The sequence below is a fragment of the Castanea sativa genome, chromosome 6 (genome assembly GCF_040712315.1).
Source record: "Castanea sativa cultivar Marrone di Chiusa Pesio chromosome 6, ASM4071231v1".
NCBI lineage: Eukaryota > Viridiplantae > Streptophyta > Magnoliopsida > Fagales > Fagaceae > Castanea > Castanea sativa.
This window is the reverse complement of record NC_134018.1, coordinates 3,046,416-3,063,381: the sequence shown is the minus strand read 5'-3', so window position 1 is coordinate 3,063,381 and position 16,966 is coordinate 3,046,416. Positions and strand designations below refer to the sequence as shown.

Here is a 16,966-nt window from a genome sequence, read left to right as displayed (position 1 = left end):
GCTTATTCATATTAATTTAGATGTTAATTAGTGGGATTGGAATTAACCTAGTAATGCTTGGAGCCTTGTAATCTTTTTCTTTTTTTGTGGCTAAGTTAAGGGTAATTGCCCCCTAGATCTTTCTAGCTAGACAAGTTTTGGCCACGTTGGTTGTGCATGATAAATTGTAAGATGTAAAGGCGAATATATTATAGAGTCATAGACTATGACTTACCTTATTTTCTTTTATAATATTGGTTAGATTAGTCATTAATTATTATGATGTACGAGAGAATATATATATATATATATATATATATATATATATATATATATATATATGAAACTTTTAAATCAGTACGAAAAAAAGTCAAATCAAAGAATTTATAAAAACAAAAAAAAAACATTACTTTGTTTAAATAAGAGTAAAATTTAATCAGAATTTGTGTAGTGTTGGGTTTTTTTTTTAATTACTTTTTTTGGTTAAAACTATGATGTTTTATTAGTTTTACTTAGCATATAACAAAATCACACACACACACACACACACACACACACACACACACACACACACACACGTATATTTGCGTGTGTATAAGAAAAAAAAAACTTTGTTATTAAAAAAATCTTCATAGGTTATAAAATTAATATAAACTAAATAATAAAACTTCTTTTAAATTTATATAATTTCTTGGTAGTATAATGTTTATAGGAGCAGTATTTTTTTAACTTTTTGAAATTTCTAAAATAGATTTTACTTGTATTTTTGTTAGTTATTTCAAAAACTTATAGTGTGCCCCATTATATAAGGAGGAAAAATGTAAAATATATATATATATATATATATATATATATATATATATACACACATATAGTGTCCGCTTGGCACAAACACAAACCTATAGAATAGAATTCTAATTATATAGTATATGATATCTTTTTTAGGGGAAACTTCAACAGTTTTATTAAGAATGCACTAAATCAGTATGAAAAACATCTTCAACAATGGAGGAACATACTCCATCAAGACCGTGAAATTTATTATGAATGTTTAGGTGATAACAATTAAATGTTTGATTAGTATATAATTTCACAACTTTTGTATAATATACTGAATGTCATTAGTTTTACATGGAATGACTCGTTGTGGTATACAAATTTTAGTCATAGCTTAAACAAATTCTATTACTTTCATTAGCAATGACTTATCATGGACAATAAAAAGTTAATTTTTTGTATTTTTAAAAATATTTGGTAATAAGGTTAATAATAATTTTAATGTCTTGTCTTATAATAAGTCAAATTGCAAAATTATATTTTATTATTTATAGCACTTGCATTAAGCCAAATAGAATTGTGTGAATAAATTTGTACTTTCTACTAACTATATAAAAAGTGTTTATATATAGCTATTTCTACGGTTACTTTGGTATAGTCAATTTTAGTCTCTTTGTGAGCAAAACAGTGTGTGTAGTTGCGAAAAGCTAAAAGTAATTTCACCGTAAGACCAAAACAAAACTTGATAGTTAATGCAGAGGCGTTTCATGTGTGCTGGGCCTGTTGGCCTGGGCCTCTTTATATTTTTTTCTTTTTCCATTTTCCTTTTTTAACATCTACATGTAGTTTTGTAAATCATGTTTTGAGCTTATTTCCTTTTTTTTATTTTTTAAAATATTTATACGTGGTAATATAGTGTTTTTGTTACCCACACAACAAATTGTCATAATATTTTCATAATTAATGAGATGTCAATTTCTTATAAGACAAAATAAAATAATAAACTATCAAACCGAAACCAAACACAATAGAAAATAATTTTTTTTTTTTTGTAAAAATGTTATAACATTTTTGGTGTTATCATAATATTTTTACAATTTATAAGGTGCCAGTTGCATATAAATAAATAAATAAATAAATAAACAAAATATGAAATGTTATACAAGGACGTACCACAACTTAAAATAAAAGTATTGTTAAAATGTGACATTTTGTTGTTGCTATATTATTTTCCCAATTGCTAAGGTGTAAGTTTCTTAAAGCACTCACATTAGCTCATGCAAAAGAGCATAAAAGCCAAATTTTGCCCAACCAATTCCAAAACCCACCTACATCAGCTTATGCATCTAATGTGTAAAATACATTTAAACTTTAATACTTATGCAAATATACACAAACACTGTTATTGTGCATTTTAGTTTTTATTATTTCTTTGCATTTTCCAATGATGAAGAAAGAGAGTTGATGTAAGTTTTTTTGTTGTTACAATATTTTCATAATTGCTGAGGTGTGAGTAGCTTATAGATCAAAATAAAATAAAATAAAACACTAAAATATCATACCATGAGCCATCACAACTTAAAATATTGTGGAAATGTGACATTTTGTTATTATTACAATTTTTTTACAACCACTGAGGTGTAAGTTATTTATAGGTCAAAATAAAATAAAATAAAAAATTATTAGACCAAGATCCATCACAATTGAAAATAAACGTATTGTGAAAATTTTATGACATTTTGTTGTTGTTACAATATTTTCACAACTACTTAGGTATAAGTTTCTTACAAGTCAAAATAAAATAATTAATTACTAGATCAAGACCCATCACAACTAAAAATAAAATTATTGTGAAAATATTCTGACATTATGTTATGCACCTAAAAGTTTTTGGTTTAATCAATTTTGGTAAGTCAAAATTCACTGTTTCACGTACAATTTTTTTAGGCCTCCTTTTTGTTTTGGTTTTTTTTACACACCGACTTAGTTTCACTAAAAAAAAAAAAAATCCAGCTTATTTCTTTATGTTTTGATTAGTTCACAATTTCTGCTCTAAACTTTAACCAAGAAAATTCTTCTTTTATATTTTGAAAACAAGTGAATACCCCTTATTGTTACTCTCTTAGTTAAACCCTAATGGAATCTTACAATACCCATTGTGCAATGTCTAAAGTTCTAAACTACCACTGCCAAATTATAATATATATCCCAAAAATTTCCTTCATGTTTTTTTTGTTTGTTTGTTTTATGTGGTAGTTATGCTTAGAAATTTGGAATGGTAATATAAGTTGTTCTATTTATTACCTAAAGAACACTGATTTAGTAAGTTGTAATCTACCAAACTTATAATTTTATATAATTTGATGACACATATGCCTTTTGTTATCTTGTTCTTTTAAAAAAAAAATTATTTTCTTGCCTATAATGTGTTTATTAAAAAATAAATAAGCTAAACATTATAGCTAGATGCATAAAATGTAGTAATACTACAAATAATGAACTATGAATAAATCTTCTTTGTGGACGGTTGTAGGTATTTGATGAAGAGTTTTAATTACATTTGGTATTATTCATTGCAAAAATTCAAATATTGTGACAATGTCCAAGCAAAACTTAGTTGCTTCTTGGTGAAAGATGATATTTGTTAGCATTCTTTTTTTTTTTTTTGATAGCCCGTTTGTTATCATTCATAGAATATTTTTAGTGAGTGAGTATTGCATTTAGCAAAAAGGTTCTAAGAAATTTATCTGTTAAATAGCTACGTTAAGTTTGAATGTAATCAACATTCTTATATGAATGATTTAGCATTATATGACATATTTTTAGTACATGGCTTCATACTTCTCCAAATAGAAACTTTATCTTAAATTTCTCATCCCCAGAGGCATCACATGCCACTCAAACTAGTATTACTTATAATCTCATTAACTGTTGTAGGCAAGTGCCTTTAATATAGGAAATTTTTTTATTTACTCCTAGAGTATAGTAAAATGGTACTCTCTCTTCTCACATTTACATCCTCTTACATTCCATGAATGTGAGAAGATGGAGCATTATTCTCGTGCTCTGAAAGTGCCTAAGAATTACTCTTCAATATATACACACACACATACATACACATACATATATATATATATATATATATATATATATATATATATATCAGAACAAATCGTTTTTTTTTTCCTTTTTCCTTTTCTTTTTTAAGTGTTTAGTTATACTTTTACTTTACACATGAGCATAGATATGGCTGCAGGTGATTCAATTAATGGTTCTTTATTTATTTTGGGATAAAGAAGAGCTATATAATGCTGGTCAAGGCAAACGGAGACATGGAATTTCTCTCTCATTTGCTCCGAAGTTAAAGAAGCCAAAGATGTTTGTTTAAGCAGAAACATTCCATAAAAATTTGGAGGGGTTTCTAATTTTCTTCTAGGTTTGTTTGGATGATTTTTTATATATTTTATTTTAATAATGTTTTTTGAGCTTTCTTGTATTTGGTACATGGTAGCAATAGCATTGAAAAATATGGTTGAGAAGAAAACTTAAGTTGGTCAAGAGAAGATAAAAGTAAAAATTTGGCCTTTGCAGCCTCTAGATAATAATACAGCCTTGGTTAAAAAAGAGTATAGGTAGTTAATAGTCTTGTTGAAAATATTCAAGATTGTAATTTCTCATATCTATTGTAACTATTAAATATGTAAAAAGATAAAATACTATTTTCATTTTTAAAACTTCACAAATAGTTTGTTTTTCATCTCTAAATATTGTTTTTCTTTCATTTTCAAACTTTGTAGAAAGTTTTTTCAATAATCTCTCCTCCTTATTTTCACTCCATAGCCCAACCCAACTTGAAATTCTGCCCAATTACAACGTCCTAAGCTCAATAAGATAAAATACTAAAAACAATAGTACCTAAAAAAATAAAAATAAAATAATAGTCATCAGTCATCACCGCCCTTGTAAATCCAATTATATATATATTCCATTCTCTCTCATTTCTGCTTGGTTAGGGAGAAATCTCATAGAGAGGAAAAAAAAAAACCCGGAATATATCTTAGATTTTGCTCATCTTAAAAAGAAACCCACCTCCAAATTTTCAATCTTTTTCGAGAATTCGGCTCTCTTACGGCTCTCTGTACACACAGGACACAACCAAGGCTGGGGCCAACAAAAGCCACCATTTTTCACAAGGTAAATCTGTATCCCTTTCTCTGTTCTGTTAACGATTTATGGGCTTCTTATTTGGAGTCTCTTAAATATTTTTAATTAATATTTCTTCTCTCTTTGTGTTTGTGTGGTGTGTTTCTGGATTTTTGCATTGTCTCGGGTCAAGAGTAGAAAGTAGTACCCTTTATGGATATTGTTGAGAACAGAGCAATTTAATATATACTCTCATTTTATCTTTTCTCTTTTTTTGGCAAAGAAGGTGAAGGGGATTCATGTGGTTGAAATCTTCATTCCTCCTTTGTTAATTATGATTTTAATCAATCTTTCCAAGTTCACATCTATGGCATTTGTTGTCATGTTAATTCTGTCCTTGAAAAATCAAATCAATGGTAGACACGAGTGGAAGTGATGTTACTCCAATTACAATAGATCATTACAATAGTTATGAAAAATTTTGTGCCCCTAAGCATTACTCATTTGTGATATGTTTATTATCCATTAGATTCCTGTTAATGTTAAAAAATTGTGATATTTTGTTGTGGCTCAAAAGAGGAAATCCATTGTTTTCTTTTATTATCCATTGATTTTTTTTTCTTGAGATTTAAAACATTTGATTATGTGCTTGTGTTCCAGCTCAAGTGCTTGATATTGAGCACAAACATGACTTGACTAATGAAGCAAGCTAACCTCGACTTCAAGCTTTTAGAATCTTTGACAAGCTCAAGTTCAAAAAGTGTTTGTAGGCTTGGATCAAGTTCAAGCGGAGTTTGAACAGGCTATCTTTATTATCAAACCGAGTTCAACCATTCTATACTTAGCTTGAGTTGATTACAGCCCTCCTAGTTGAAGTCCTATGTATGTTTCTCTTTTTTTCCAATGTTTTCTCAAGTACCCTTTTTTTTTTTTTTATATAGGTGATAGATATTTTCATTAAAAAAATACATCATTTTCATGATGATGAACAGATTATACTAGAAACAAATACAAACAAACAAACAGAAACAAAACGCACAATCAAGACGTTTTAAATTTAAAGTTGTGCACTTTGTGCTTGAAGATTTTCATCTTGCATTATTATTTGTTTGGCATTGTATTAGGATGTCCTGCAATCAAAAGTAAAATTGGTTGACTTGAAATTCTTTATTTGTTTATTGTTGAAAGGAATTATTGATGTTGAACTTATGTATTGGGTTTGTATGATCGGTTTGCTGTATTGGGGTCTTAGAGATTGTTTTGATTCAATGATTATCTCAAATAAGAGCAAGGGTTTCTCACATTATTGCATTGGAATAAAAGGTGACCTGTAATGTTTTGAGTGATTACACAGAGATGTGAGTATAGTTTACCATATAAAATTGCCACCTAGCCTCAATTACTAGTAGGTATATTTGATGATTACATTCATGTAATCTAGCGCTGTTGAGTATTATTGTGAAGCCGAGCTTGGAAATTCACTACTCGACTTGATTTGATTAGGAATAGTTGAAGTTCTACATATATTTTTATTGTTTTTCCCAATGTTTTCTTAGCGACAAAATGCAGTATAACCAAGACATTTTAAATTTGAGGTTTTGTTCATTGTGCGAGAATATTTTCATCTTTTTTCATTGTTTATGTTTTGTTGTTTGTTTGGTAATGTATCATGATGTTTTGTAATAAAAAAGTAAAGCTGTATGACTCTAAATTTGTTGTTTATTTATTTTAAAATGGGTTTTTGATGGTGAGCTTATGTATTGGGTTAATTGTGTGATTGGTTTTATTTTTGGATCTTTGAATTATGTGAATTCAGTATCTAGCCTTTCACATTACAAGTGATGCTAGCATAAGACGATAAAATAAGCCAAATGTAAAAGAAGAAAAATCCTTTGTCACAGTGTTTTTGATCATTTTTAAATCAGACTTTTATAAGAAATTTTGCAATTCCAGCTTAAGTTTTACTACAGTTCAAGAAAATTAGTAACAAAATGGGTTCGACTCCCATGCTAAGAACAAATAAAACAGAATAAACTCATTTAAGGTAGCTCCAATAAAAGGAATCAGAAACATATGAGTACCTGCTCTTTAAATAGCAGTTCTACTTCTTTAGATTGCTCCTCTTTTTCTTCTTAAATAGACAAAGTAGCAACTTCAACCTAAACATAAATGTATGTTAGCTATTCCACACATAAAATAGAAGTACATGTCTAAGCTAATCTTGGAAAAGAGCATGACATCTTACATTACAATATTCACCTAATGAATTTTTGTTGTATGCTTGAAGCTTAGAAATAGAGTCCCATAGATGTATTTTGCTTTACAAGAAATCACTTCTATGGCTAAAGATGTTGAAAGGAGAAAATGAAAAAAAGATAAGAGGAAGATTGTGCAAATGCTTTGGGCAAAAGGAATAGCAATCTGTAGTTTCTCCGTCGATTGCTCTGTTGAATTCTAGTTTCCAAAGGACTACAAATAATGATGTTAAAGTATTCCCTGTGACTTAGTGTGTGAAAAAATGGCCTCTCTTTTCATTGATACTGTGATGGGAGACAGAAAATGGACATACTGCTTTTTTCTAATCTGCCTTTCAATTGCTTTTTTTTTTTTTTTTAACTCTTAAGAAAGCGTGTGAAACGTTTTTATCTTTGGGTCATAGTAGAATGGAACGTTTTCACATGTCGACAGTTAAGGACAAAACCAATTGGTAGGTGAGAGTGAAATAAGTCTAATATGAATTCTTCCAATGAGTCTCAACTTTTCTGTGGACTTTTAGAACTATGTTCTCCACCTGTCCAATTAAATTTTATTATAACCAATCTTACTAAATTTCATAAAGTTCCTTTACAGTGATCCTTATATCTACTATTGAAAACAATCATTTTATAAGCTTTGATGCTCTGTTTCTTCCCTTACTTAACATATATTTTGAGACTCACTACTGAGAGTGATATTAGGTAACTTTTTGCCCTAGCCTTTCAAGTTTGGGTTTTACTAGATTAGATTAACCGTTAATCCAAGCTCAACTTGCTACGTTATACTCTCAGTCCCATAATCCAACTTAAACATGAGATTATGCCCCATGTACTAGGTTTAGATTCAGAGCCAACAAAAAAAAAAAAAAAAAAAAAATTCTTTTAAGAAATTCAAACCATTTTACTCTTCACTGTCAAAGAAATGCCTAAATGAAAACTTTCAAGAGAGTCAATACGAGTCTTCCTTTTGGAATAATGATTCCCTGTGCTGTCAGGGTCATAGGTGCTCTTTTTTCTTAGCAGTTATTGCTAGCTATGCTGCCAGTGCCATGAGGGCCATACCAATTATTCACTTCTTGGCCACACCCACAGGTACTGTTTTTTTTTTTTTTTTTTTGAAATCCACCCACAGGTACTGTTGTTATGAGTATTTGTTCTTTAGCAATTATTGATAGCTATGTAGGTGATTGACTTTGGAAATCTTACTGTTAATAAGTTGTTTGGAATTATTTGAATCTCTAATTAATCTTGTACAATATTTTGCTCCAGAAACATCAAGCAGTAGACAACCATCTATTTGAGAAATCAATGAACAATCTCATCCTTTACAAGGTCAATAGCCCAATAAGATAAAAAATATTTAAAAATAAAATATCATCCTCTCATTCCCTGTTTGGGTAATGAGAAAAACGAACCCAAAATTTCGTTTCTTACATTTTTCTCATCCTTTCCTATATTGGGGTGTGTTTTCTTGTTGAGGTGAGTTTTAAGTTCCAACAAATTGCTGGTTCTTAGGGCTCTTTGTGCAGAGCCACGGTTGAGGCCAACAAAAGCGACATTTTTAAAGAAGGTAAATCTCTCTCTATTTGTCTGTACTGTTATTGCTTTATGGGCTTATTATGTTAATTCCACGAAGGATTATTATTATTATTTTTTTTTTAAATTTCTCCTCTCTCTCTCTCTCTGTGTACTAGGTTCCTGGCTTTTTAGGGGTGGCTCACTTAATAGATCTTTGTCATCCCTATCTTAGGATTTTTTCAGTGATTTAATAGATGAAACCACTTGTTTGGGAGTTCATTTTGGAGGTGAAAATGTGTAGAAAAGTGTGTTATTGAGGAGGGACCTGAGTTTGGTTGTTTATGCTTTACAGGGAATATATATTTTTATATATTTGTCCATTAAAAATAACAGCAAGCTGGAAGAAATCAATATCTAACCTGGCCCATTACAAGTTATTCTATCCTAAGGTGCCCGCTAAATTGAGTAAGAATTTTGAACATAACAATTAATAATACAATAAGCCAAAAGATGCAAGATATGAAAAATTCATCATCATGGTGTTTCTGATAATTTTTAAATTAGATTACTATAAGAAATTCTGCAATTCCTTCTTAAGTTTTTTACTAACAATTCAAGAAAAAATTGTGGTGCATAATGACACAAGAAGCTCCAAAAAAGCCAAGGATGTGACAAACAAAGAAACAAGAACAGCAGTACACCACGAGAAAAAATATGAGTTCATTCTGGTGGTGAAAATGTGTTCTTGATTAGGGACCTAAGCTTGGTACTTTGGTTTTCTACAGGGAATATATATATATGTAATGTATCTAACTTTGCCCGTTACTAGTGATGCTATCCTAAGGTTCCGCTAAATTGAGTAAGGGCTAAGGAAGAATTTCAAAGGTAACCATTAATGATTCAATAAGCCCAAAGGTGCAAAAGAATTAAAATTAATCGTCATGTTGTTTTTGATAATTTTTTTAAATCAGGTTATTGTAAGAAATTCTGCAATTCCAGCTCAAGTTCTTTACTAACAATTCAAGAAAAATTAATAACAAAATGGGCTCATTTCACATGCTAACTAATAGAACAGAATAAACTAGCTTCAGGGTAGTCCCAATAATTAAAAGGCATCAGAAAGATATGAGTACCTGCTCTTTAAATTTCACTTCTCTTTCTGCCTAAGTAGACAAAGCAACAACTTCAACCTGACCATAAAACGTATGATAATTATTCCCCACATAAAGTAAATGTCTAAGCTAATCTTGCAAAACACCCTGATATCTTACATCACAAAATTCACTTAATGGATTTTTCTTGATCCTCGGGGCTTAAGAACAGAGTCCAATATAGTTGTATTTTGCTTTAGAAGAAGAGATCACTTCTATTGCTAAAGATGATGATGAAGGGAGAAAACAAAAAAATGATAAGAGCTAGATTGTGCCATTGCTTTGGGGGAAAAGGAATAGCAATCTGTAATTTCTCTGTCAATTGTTCTGTTGAATTCTAGTTTCAAAAAGAGTATAAATAATGTACTTAATATAAGCAATTAGTGTCATTCATTGTAGAAAGCTCATTTTCTCCTTCCTAATGATTATTTAGTTGGGAGTTGGTATAAAAAATTATACTTTCCTCCTAAAAAAAGCTTAGGGTCTGTTTGTTTGGTGAGATGGAAAATTGAGAGAATGGAAAATGGGAAAGGGGTTGAAAAGTGGGAGGATAAAAAATATTTTAATTTCCCTAATTTGTGTTTAGTTGGGGTGGAAACATGGAGATGAGAAAAATGAGTTTGTATAAATTTACTTATAAGCCTTTAATTATAAAAAAAAAAAAGCCCAATTAAGACAAAAAAGTGGCAAACAACAACCCAAAAAAAAAAAAAAAATCACCCAAATTTATTAAAAAATAACAATCATGCCTAGAAAAGAAAGAAGTCAGATTTTGTTAAACCCAAAAAAAAAAAAAGAAAAAGAAAAAGAAGAAGAGCAAAACAAATGCCAAAAAGAAAAGAGAAAATAAAAGGAAGAAGAGCATAACAAAAGAATATGTCCACTTCAGGAAGAAAAGTAAATTCTATCTCTCTAACTAAACATCTATAAAATCAGTTTTCTTTCCACTATCTCTTCTTCATTTTCTATCTTCCTTGTTTCACTTTAACCAAATGGACCCTTAGCATCTGTTTGGGATGAGCAGAAAAATTCAGCTTATCTACACTATTAGTTTATTTTTGTTATTATTTATAGGTCTTATTGCACTTTTAGATACTATTTATGAGTCTCATTCAACTTATTTTTTAACCTAATTTCTACTATTTCAATAAAATATTTTCAATTTTAACTAACTACGCTGTTTCCAAACAGACATTTACTAAGGAGAGCTCATTTTCTCCTTCCATTTATTAATTTTTGTTGGGAGTTTGGTATAAACAATCACGCTTTTATTTTCAAATCATGACAACGTGTGCTGTCAGGGTTTAATGCTATGCTATCCACTTCTTGGTCACACCCACATCTACCGTTCCATGGACTTTTCTTTTTCGCAATCGTTGTTGCTATGGATTTCAATTCTAATAAAAGTGTTCAACTTGCTGCCTTTATGAGTTTTAACTAATATGTGCAGCTTTTTATCTTCCAAAATCAGATTTTGATTAAGTTCTTTGAATTCTTTAAACTATTCTTTTCATCCTAAAAAATTATTTAAACATCTTATTATTCATATATACTCTTTTGCTCCATAAACATCAAACGATAATGATAGATATTTGAGATGATTAAAAAAAAGGAAACCATGTGAATACCATCTACATATAATGTGTGCCAGTGCCCAGTAGTTATCTATCCAAATCAAATCTTTAAGATCTCTAATAATTCTTGTACAATCTTTTGGTACACTAACATCAATTAATAATGTTGCGTCCTAATTGGAGGCGACCATAGCCACCATGGTAGAATTCTATTGGCTGGGTTAAATGAGCCATAACTACCATAGGCCCACCAGGGCAGGGGGTCAATGAACACTCAGTCCCTGGGTTAAATGAGAGTGGTATGATAGTAAATTAACATATGCCAAGTGCCAACAACTATAGAACGCCAACAAACCCCATGGCCCAAGCCCCTGGCTCAATCCTCAATGTCCATTAGTGATCTCCTGGGTTGAGATAACAACTATGGTAATACACAAGTAAGGAAGTCACATGTTGCTCTCTTTTACAATTTTTTTTATTCATAAATAAAATAAACCTAGAGTATGCCAACAATAAATCCATATAAGGTCTGGACAAAATTGGGCTCAAGATGGGAGAGTTTACTCTCACTCCATAGCCCAACCCAACTTGAAATTCAGCCCACTTACTAGGTCCAGGGCTCAATTAAATAAAATAAAACTGATCTTCCAACTTCCATTCATTTCGTAGTTCTATGTATTGGTTTCAAAAGCAGAATTATCAAAACGTTTTGAATTTGAAAATTTTGTTCTTTTTGCTCGAAGATTTTCATCTTTATTCATTGTTTATGTTTTGTTATTTTTCTGGTAAGTAATGTATTAGGGTGTTTTGTAATGAAAAAGTAAAGTTGTATGTATGACTCTGAATTTGTTATTTAATTATGTGACTGGTTTTTATTTTTGGGTCTGGAATTTTTTTTTTATCCGATAATTATCTCAAAAAATTGCGAGGGGTTTCTGATATTATAGCATTGAAATAAAAAAGACAACCTTTTCCATTGATATGTTCTAAGTGATATTTTGGAAACACAGAGATATGGGTGTTACGTTTGGTAAAGCACTTGGCAGTTCGAACATAGGAAAATTCATACCAACTTACAGCTCTCATGACACCTTCAGGAGTTCAATTTTATTGCTTGCTGTGCTTTTCACATAAATACATGTTTTTTTTTTTTGAATATGGAATATCGCAAAGCAATGGTTATTCTTGGGTTAGAACTCATTGGCAATGTAGAAGACCCTTGGCTAGGTGATTTTCACTTTAGGTACTTGAGAACTTTTATGAACAACTCTTCTGCAACAAAGCAGTTCACTTTGTTTTAAGATGATTAGTTCTCAACAAGAAAATGGGTATTCTTCTTAATTTGAGGTTTTATTGTAACATTAGCTTTGAAGTACACACCTTTACAATTTAGTCCAAAGGTTGATGGGATTAGTCATGTGTAAGGGTGCAGGACAAAAATTGTTCCTATTTATATATATTACTCTTGCTACTGTATGACCTTTGCTTCGCTCTTTTTTTTTTTTTTGGGGAATTCTTTTAATTCTATTATATATGAATTTTATAATAATAGTTATATTTTTTTCATATCACAAGCAATGGTAGGGATTGTAATTTTCTTTTGTCTATTTATTTTGAAATGTAAGTCTACTTTTTTGGATAATCTGATTCCATATGCAAATCTACATGATACCTAATTTAAGATTTATCATAATGTCTTTTATGTTTCTTTTTCCCATTGCTAATTTCATCAATATTGTAACTCTTAATATACTCGATAAATTTTATTTGTTTTTTTTGTCATTTCTTAAATTTTATTTTGGTTTTTTGTGAGGAAATGATTTTTATTGCTTGCTGTACTTTCCACACAACTACATGGATTTTTTTTTAGTTGAATATGGAATGTGCAAAAGTTGAGAATTTTTAATGTTTGACTATTGGAAGGCAATGGTTTTATGACAATTGAGTAATGATGTTTTTCATTTCTTCCCTCTCTTTTATTGGTAAATTTACAGGCGCACAATTGGGTTAGAACTCATTGGCAGTGCTTTTCTTCTTTCGATTAGGAATGAAGACCCTTGGCTAGGTGCTTTTAACTTTAGGGACTTGAGAACTTCCATCAACAACTCTTTTGCTACAAGAGCAGTGAAACGTTGTAGTTCTGTATTATTCACTCTGTTCTAAGATGATTAGTTCTCAACTAGGAAATGGGTATCCTTCTTAATCCAAAACTTGATGGGATTAGTACTGTATAAGGGGGCACAGGACAAAATCCTAGGATGATATAATTAACAAATGGCTAGGAAATACTAGTTAGATTTTTCTTAGATTGAAGGTCACTTAAGATTACGGAAGCTGGACCGCTAGGGCTTGGTGGTCAATTTTTTACTATTAATAAAAGAAGACGTATCTTGCATTCTAGCAAAACGCAGTCTGCTTCTGATACATGTCATTCAGCTTTGGCAAGTTTTCTTTCATATCTCCAATTACTTGTCATTCACGTTTTTTGTCTCATACTATGGTAGATTAGTATCAAGTATGTGTTCAACGTAAAATCTACAAATTGGAGCATAAATTTAGTAATTTGACACCACAAAAAACTATTTTATCATTTGATTTTACTAAACACCCAATATCATTGGTTTTATTTTCGCTTTCAACGCAATAAAATAATATAAACAATATAATAAAATAATATATCTACTACAATAAACAACAACCATCACCACCAACACAATAAAATAATATAACTTTTAATAAAATATTGTTTTTTCTTTTTACCTTCTTAGCTGTCATGCACAGCCATATTTGGTTGTGCACTGTAGCTCAACAGCCAATTTTTTTGGCTATCCCTCCACCATTGCGGCATGTTTTATAGTATTAGTAGTGCTACAAATAGCAATATGACTTTTTAGCACCACCAATATTAATGCTCTTTTTTTCCTTTTTTTATTTTATTTTATTTATATCAATATTAATGCCTTAGAATGTGAAAATAGTTACCTTTATATTAATTTTCTAACATGCATCAGTGATACTTTGAGCTTTTGCATGAAGATAATGCCCCTTACAGCCCTTTTGAGGTGAACCAAAGTTTCAAAGCTTCTAGGGATTATTATTTGCTTGAATTTTTCAATTTTAGTCTCACTTAAGAGTTGTCTTAGAATCAGTTACTAACCCGCTGGTTTGGAAATTTTTTGAACACAATCTCTTTGATACTTTCAACGGTAGAGCTTATCTGTGACTTTAGGATTATGCTACTGCATCTTCTTTTTGCAATCAGGTTATGTTATACATGATATGTTTATATATATATTGATAAGTAGTTTATTAAGAGATTAAAATTAAGCCCTTGAACAAACTGTTTGTATATGAAAAATAATAGGCATATAAAAGAGTACAAATAAGATACCAACTTGGAGTAAGTTAATTGTTCAACTTGCAAGAAACTTACTTAAATATAAATTAAAAAATAAAGGTATATAACTATTATAATCAAGCTGATTAATTAAAAAATGTAACACTAATATGAATTACAAATTTAATAGGTATAAAGATATAAGTTTTTCTCATCTAAAATTAACAAATAATTAAAAAAATCTTGGAAAAAAAGTCTAGACTTAATTGAGCTCAAGCTTTCTCAAACAAAAAGGAGGAAAAAAAGGACACAACCCAACTTGAAACTCAGCCTTTGCAAGGTCAATATCCCAATAAGATAAAAGTATTAAAAAATAAAATATCATCCTCTCATTCTCAGTTTGGTTAACGAGAAAAACGAACCCAAAAATTCACTTCTTACATTTTTCTTATCCTTTCAAGTATTAGAATTTGTTTTTTTTGTTGAGGTGAGTTTTAAGTTCCGACCAATTCCTGGTTCTTAGGGCCCTCAGTGCACAAAGCCACGGCTAAGACCAACAAAAGCGACGCTTTTAAAGAAGGTAAATTTCTTTGTTTTGTTAAATACTCTATGGGGTTATTATGTTAATTCCATGAAGGTTTTTTTTTATAAATATTTTCTTCAATCTCTCTCTCTCACTGTGTACTAGGTTCCTGGGTTTTTACTTAAGGGTCAAGGGTAGAAAGTAATAACTATTTCAGTGATAATGTTGAGAACATAACAATTTAATTATTAATGTAATGTGTCATGTACACATCTAAGGAATCTTGCCAAAAAAGATTATTAAGACTTTAGAGAAAGCTTGCCAAAATTATTATAATTACAATTTAATTACAGACGTATTCAACCATGTCTTTTTTGTCATGCCAAAGCACTAGTAAAGGGGGCATTAAAGTATTTTGGGAAAACGTTTACCTTCCAAGAGAGAAGGATTCCTACCTACGAAAAGGCAGGTGTCTATGGACTGTTAAAGTCCCAATGATGTGTGTTAAATTACCGATTGTCCCAAAAGCTTAAGCTATTAGGAAATGGTAATTTTAATCACTTAACTATAAATCTAACACTTCTCCTCACTTGTGGGCCTAAACTTTCCCTTTATAAGTGAGGGCCCAACAAGTGGGAATTTTTTTTTTTTAAATGGGAGGTAGTGTAAAGCTAGGGATCGAACTCAGGATCTCCTACTCTGATACTATGTTAAATTACTAATTGTCCCAAAAACTTAAGCTATTAGGAAATGGTGAATTTAATCACTTAATCATAAGTCTAACAGTATGCACCTAAAATTAAGGGATCTCGCTATAAGCTTCATTAATATTTTTCGCATAGGTGAGATCTGAGGATTGCCACAAGCACCAGCTTGGCCAGCTCCCCAGAATGGATAATCCACATCTGTGATCTCCCCGCAGTTGAACGTATTGGTTCTACTACTTGAGTACCGATCATCAGATCAGTACATAAAGACACAGAAAGCTCCACGAAAACCAAGGTTGTGACAAACAAAGAAACAAGAAAAACTATAGACCATGAGAAAAAATCTGGGAATTCATTTTGGTGGTGAGAATATGTAGAGAAGTGTGTATTTGATTGGTAACTTGAGTTTGATACATTGGTTGTTTACTAGGAATATACATTTTATATATTTATCCATTAATATTATTAGATTAAATGAATAAATTCACCGTCTCCTATTAGCTTAAGCTTTTAGGAGAATCAATAATTTGACAAATTTTTTAAAATAGTAGTAGTGGAAAAAATAGAATTATAATTATTTGAACTATCTAACCTTGCCTGTTAAAGTGATTCTATCCTAAGGTGCCCACTAAATTGAGTACGGAAGAATTTCAAATGTAACAATGAATGATGCAATAAGCCAAAAGATGCAAAAGAAGAAATATCCATTGTCACGGTGTTTTTGATCATTTTTAAATCAGATTATTCTAAGAAATTTTGCAATTTTGGCTCAAGTTCTTTACTAACAATTCAAGAAAATTAGTAATGAAATGGGCTCGACTACCATGCTAAGAACAAATAAAACGGAATAAACATTTTGAGGTAGTCCCGATAAAAAGCATTAGAAATATGTAAGTACCTGTTCTTTAAATTGCAATTTTGCTCTATAATTGGCACTTTTGTTTCTCCTTAAGTAGACAAAGCAGCAATTTCAACCTGACCATAAATGAATGATAGTTATTC

The 16,966-nt window shown here is 30.3% G+C and overlaps 2 long non-coding RNA genes across 2 annotated transcripts in view; both read right to left on the bottom strand.

Annotated features, from left to right (window-relative positions):
* Positions 1–16,966, bottom strand: part of LOC142640618 (uncharacterized) — a 35,191-nt gene that overhangs the window by 6,716 nt on the left and 11,509 nt on the right. The gene's annotated exons all lie outside the window — the stretch shown is intronic.
* Positions 4,218–7,435, bottom strand: LOC142640619 (uncharacterized). Its single transcript, XR_012845209.1, has 2 exons — positions 7,145–7,435; positions 4,218–7,058 (listed from the first exon to the last, which is right to left on the bottom strand). It is a non-coding gene; the product is annotated as an uncharacterized LOC142640619 (long non-coding RNA).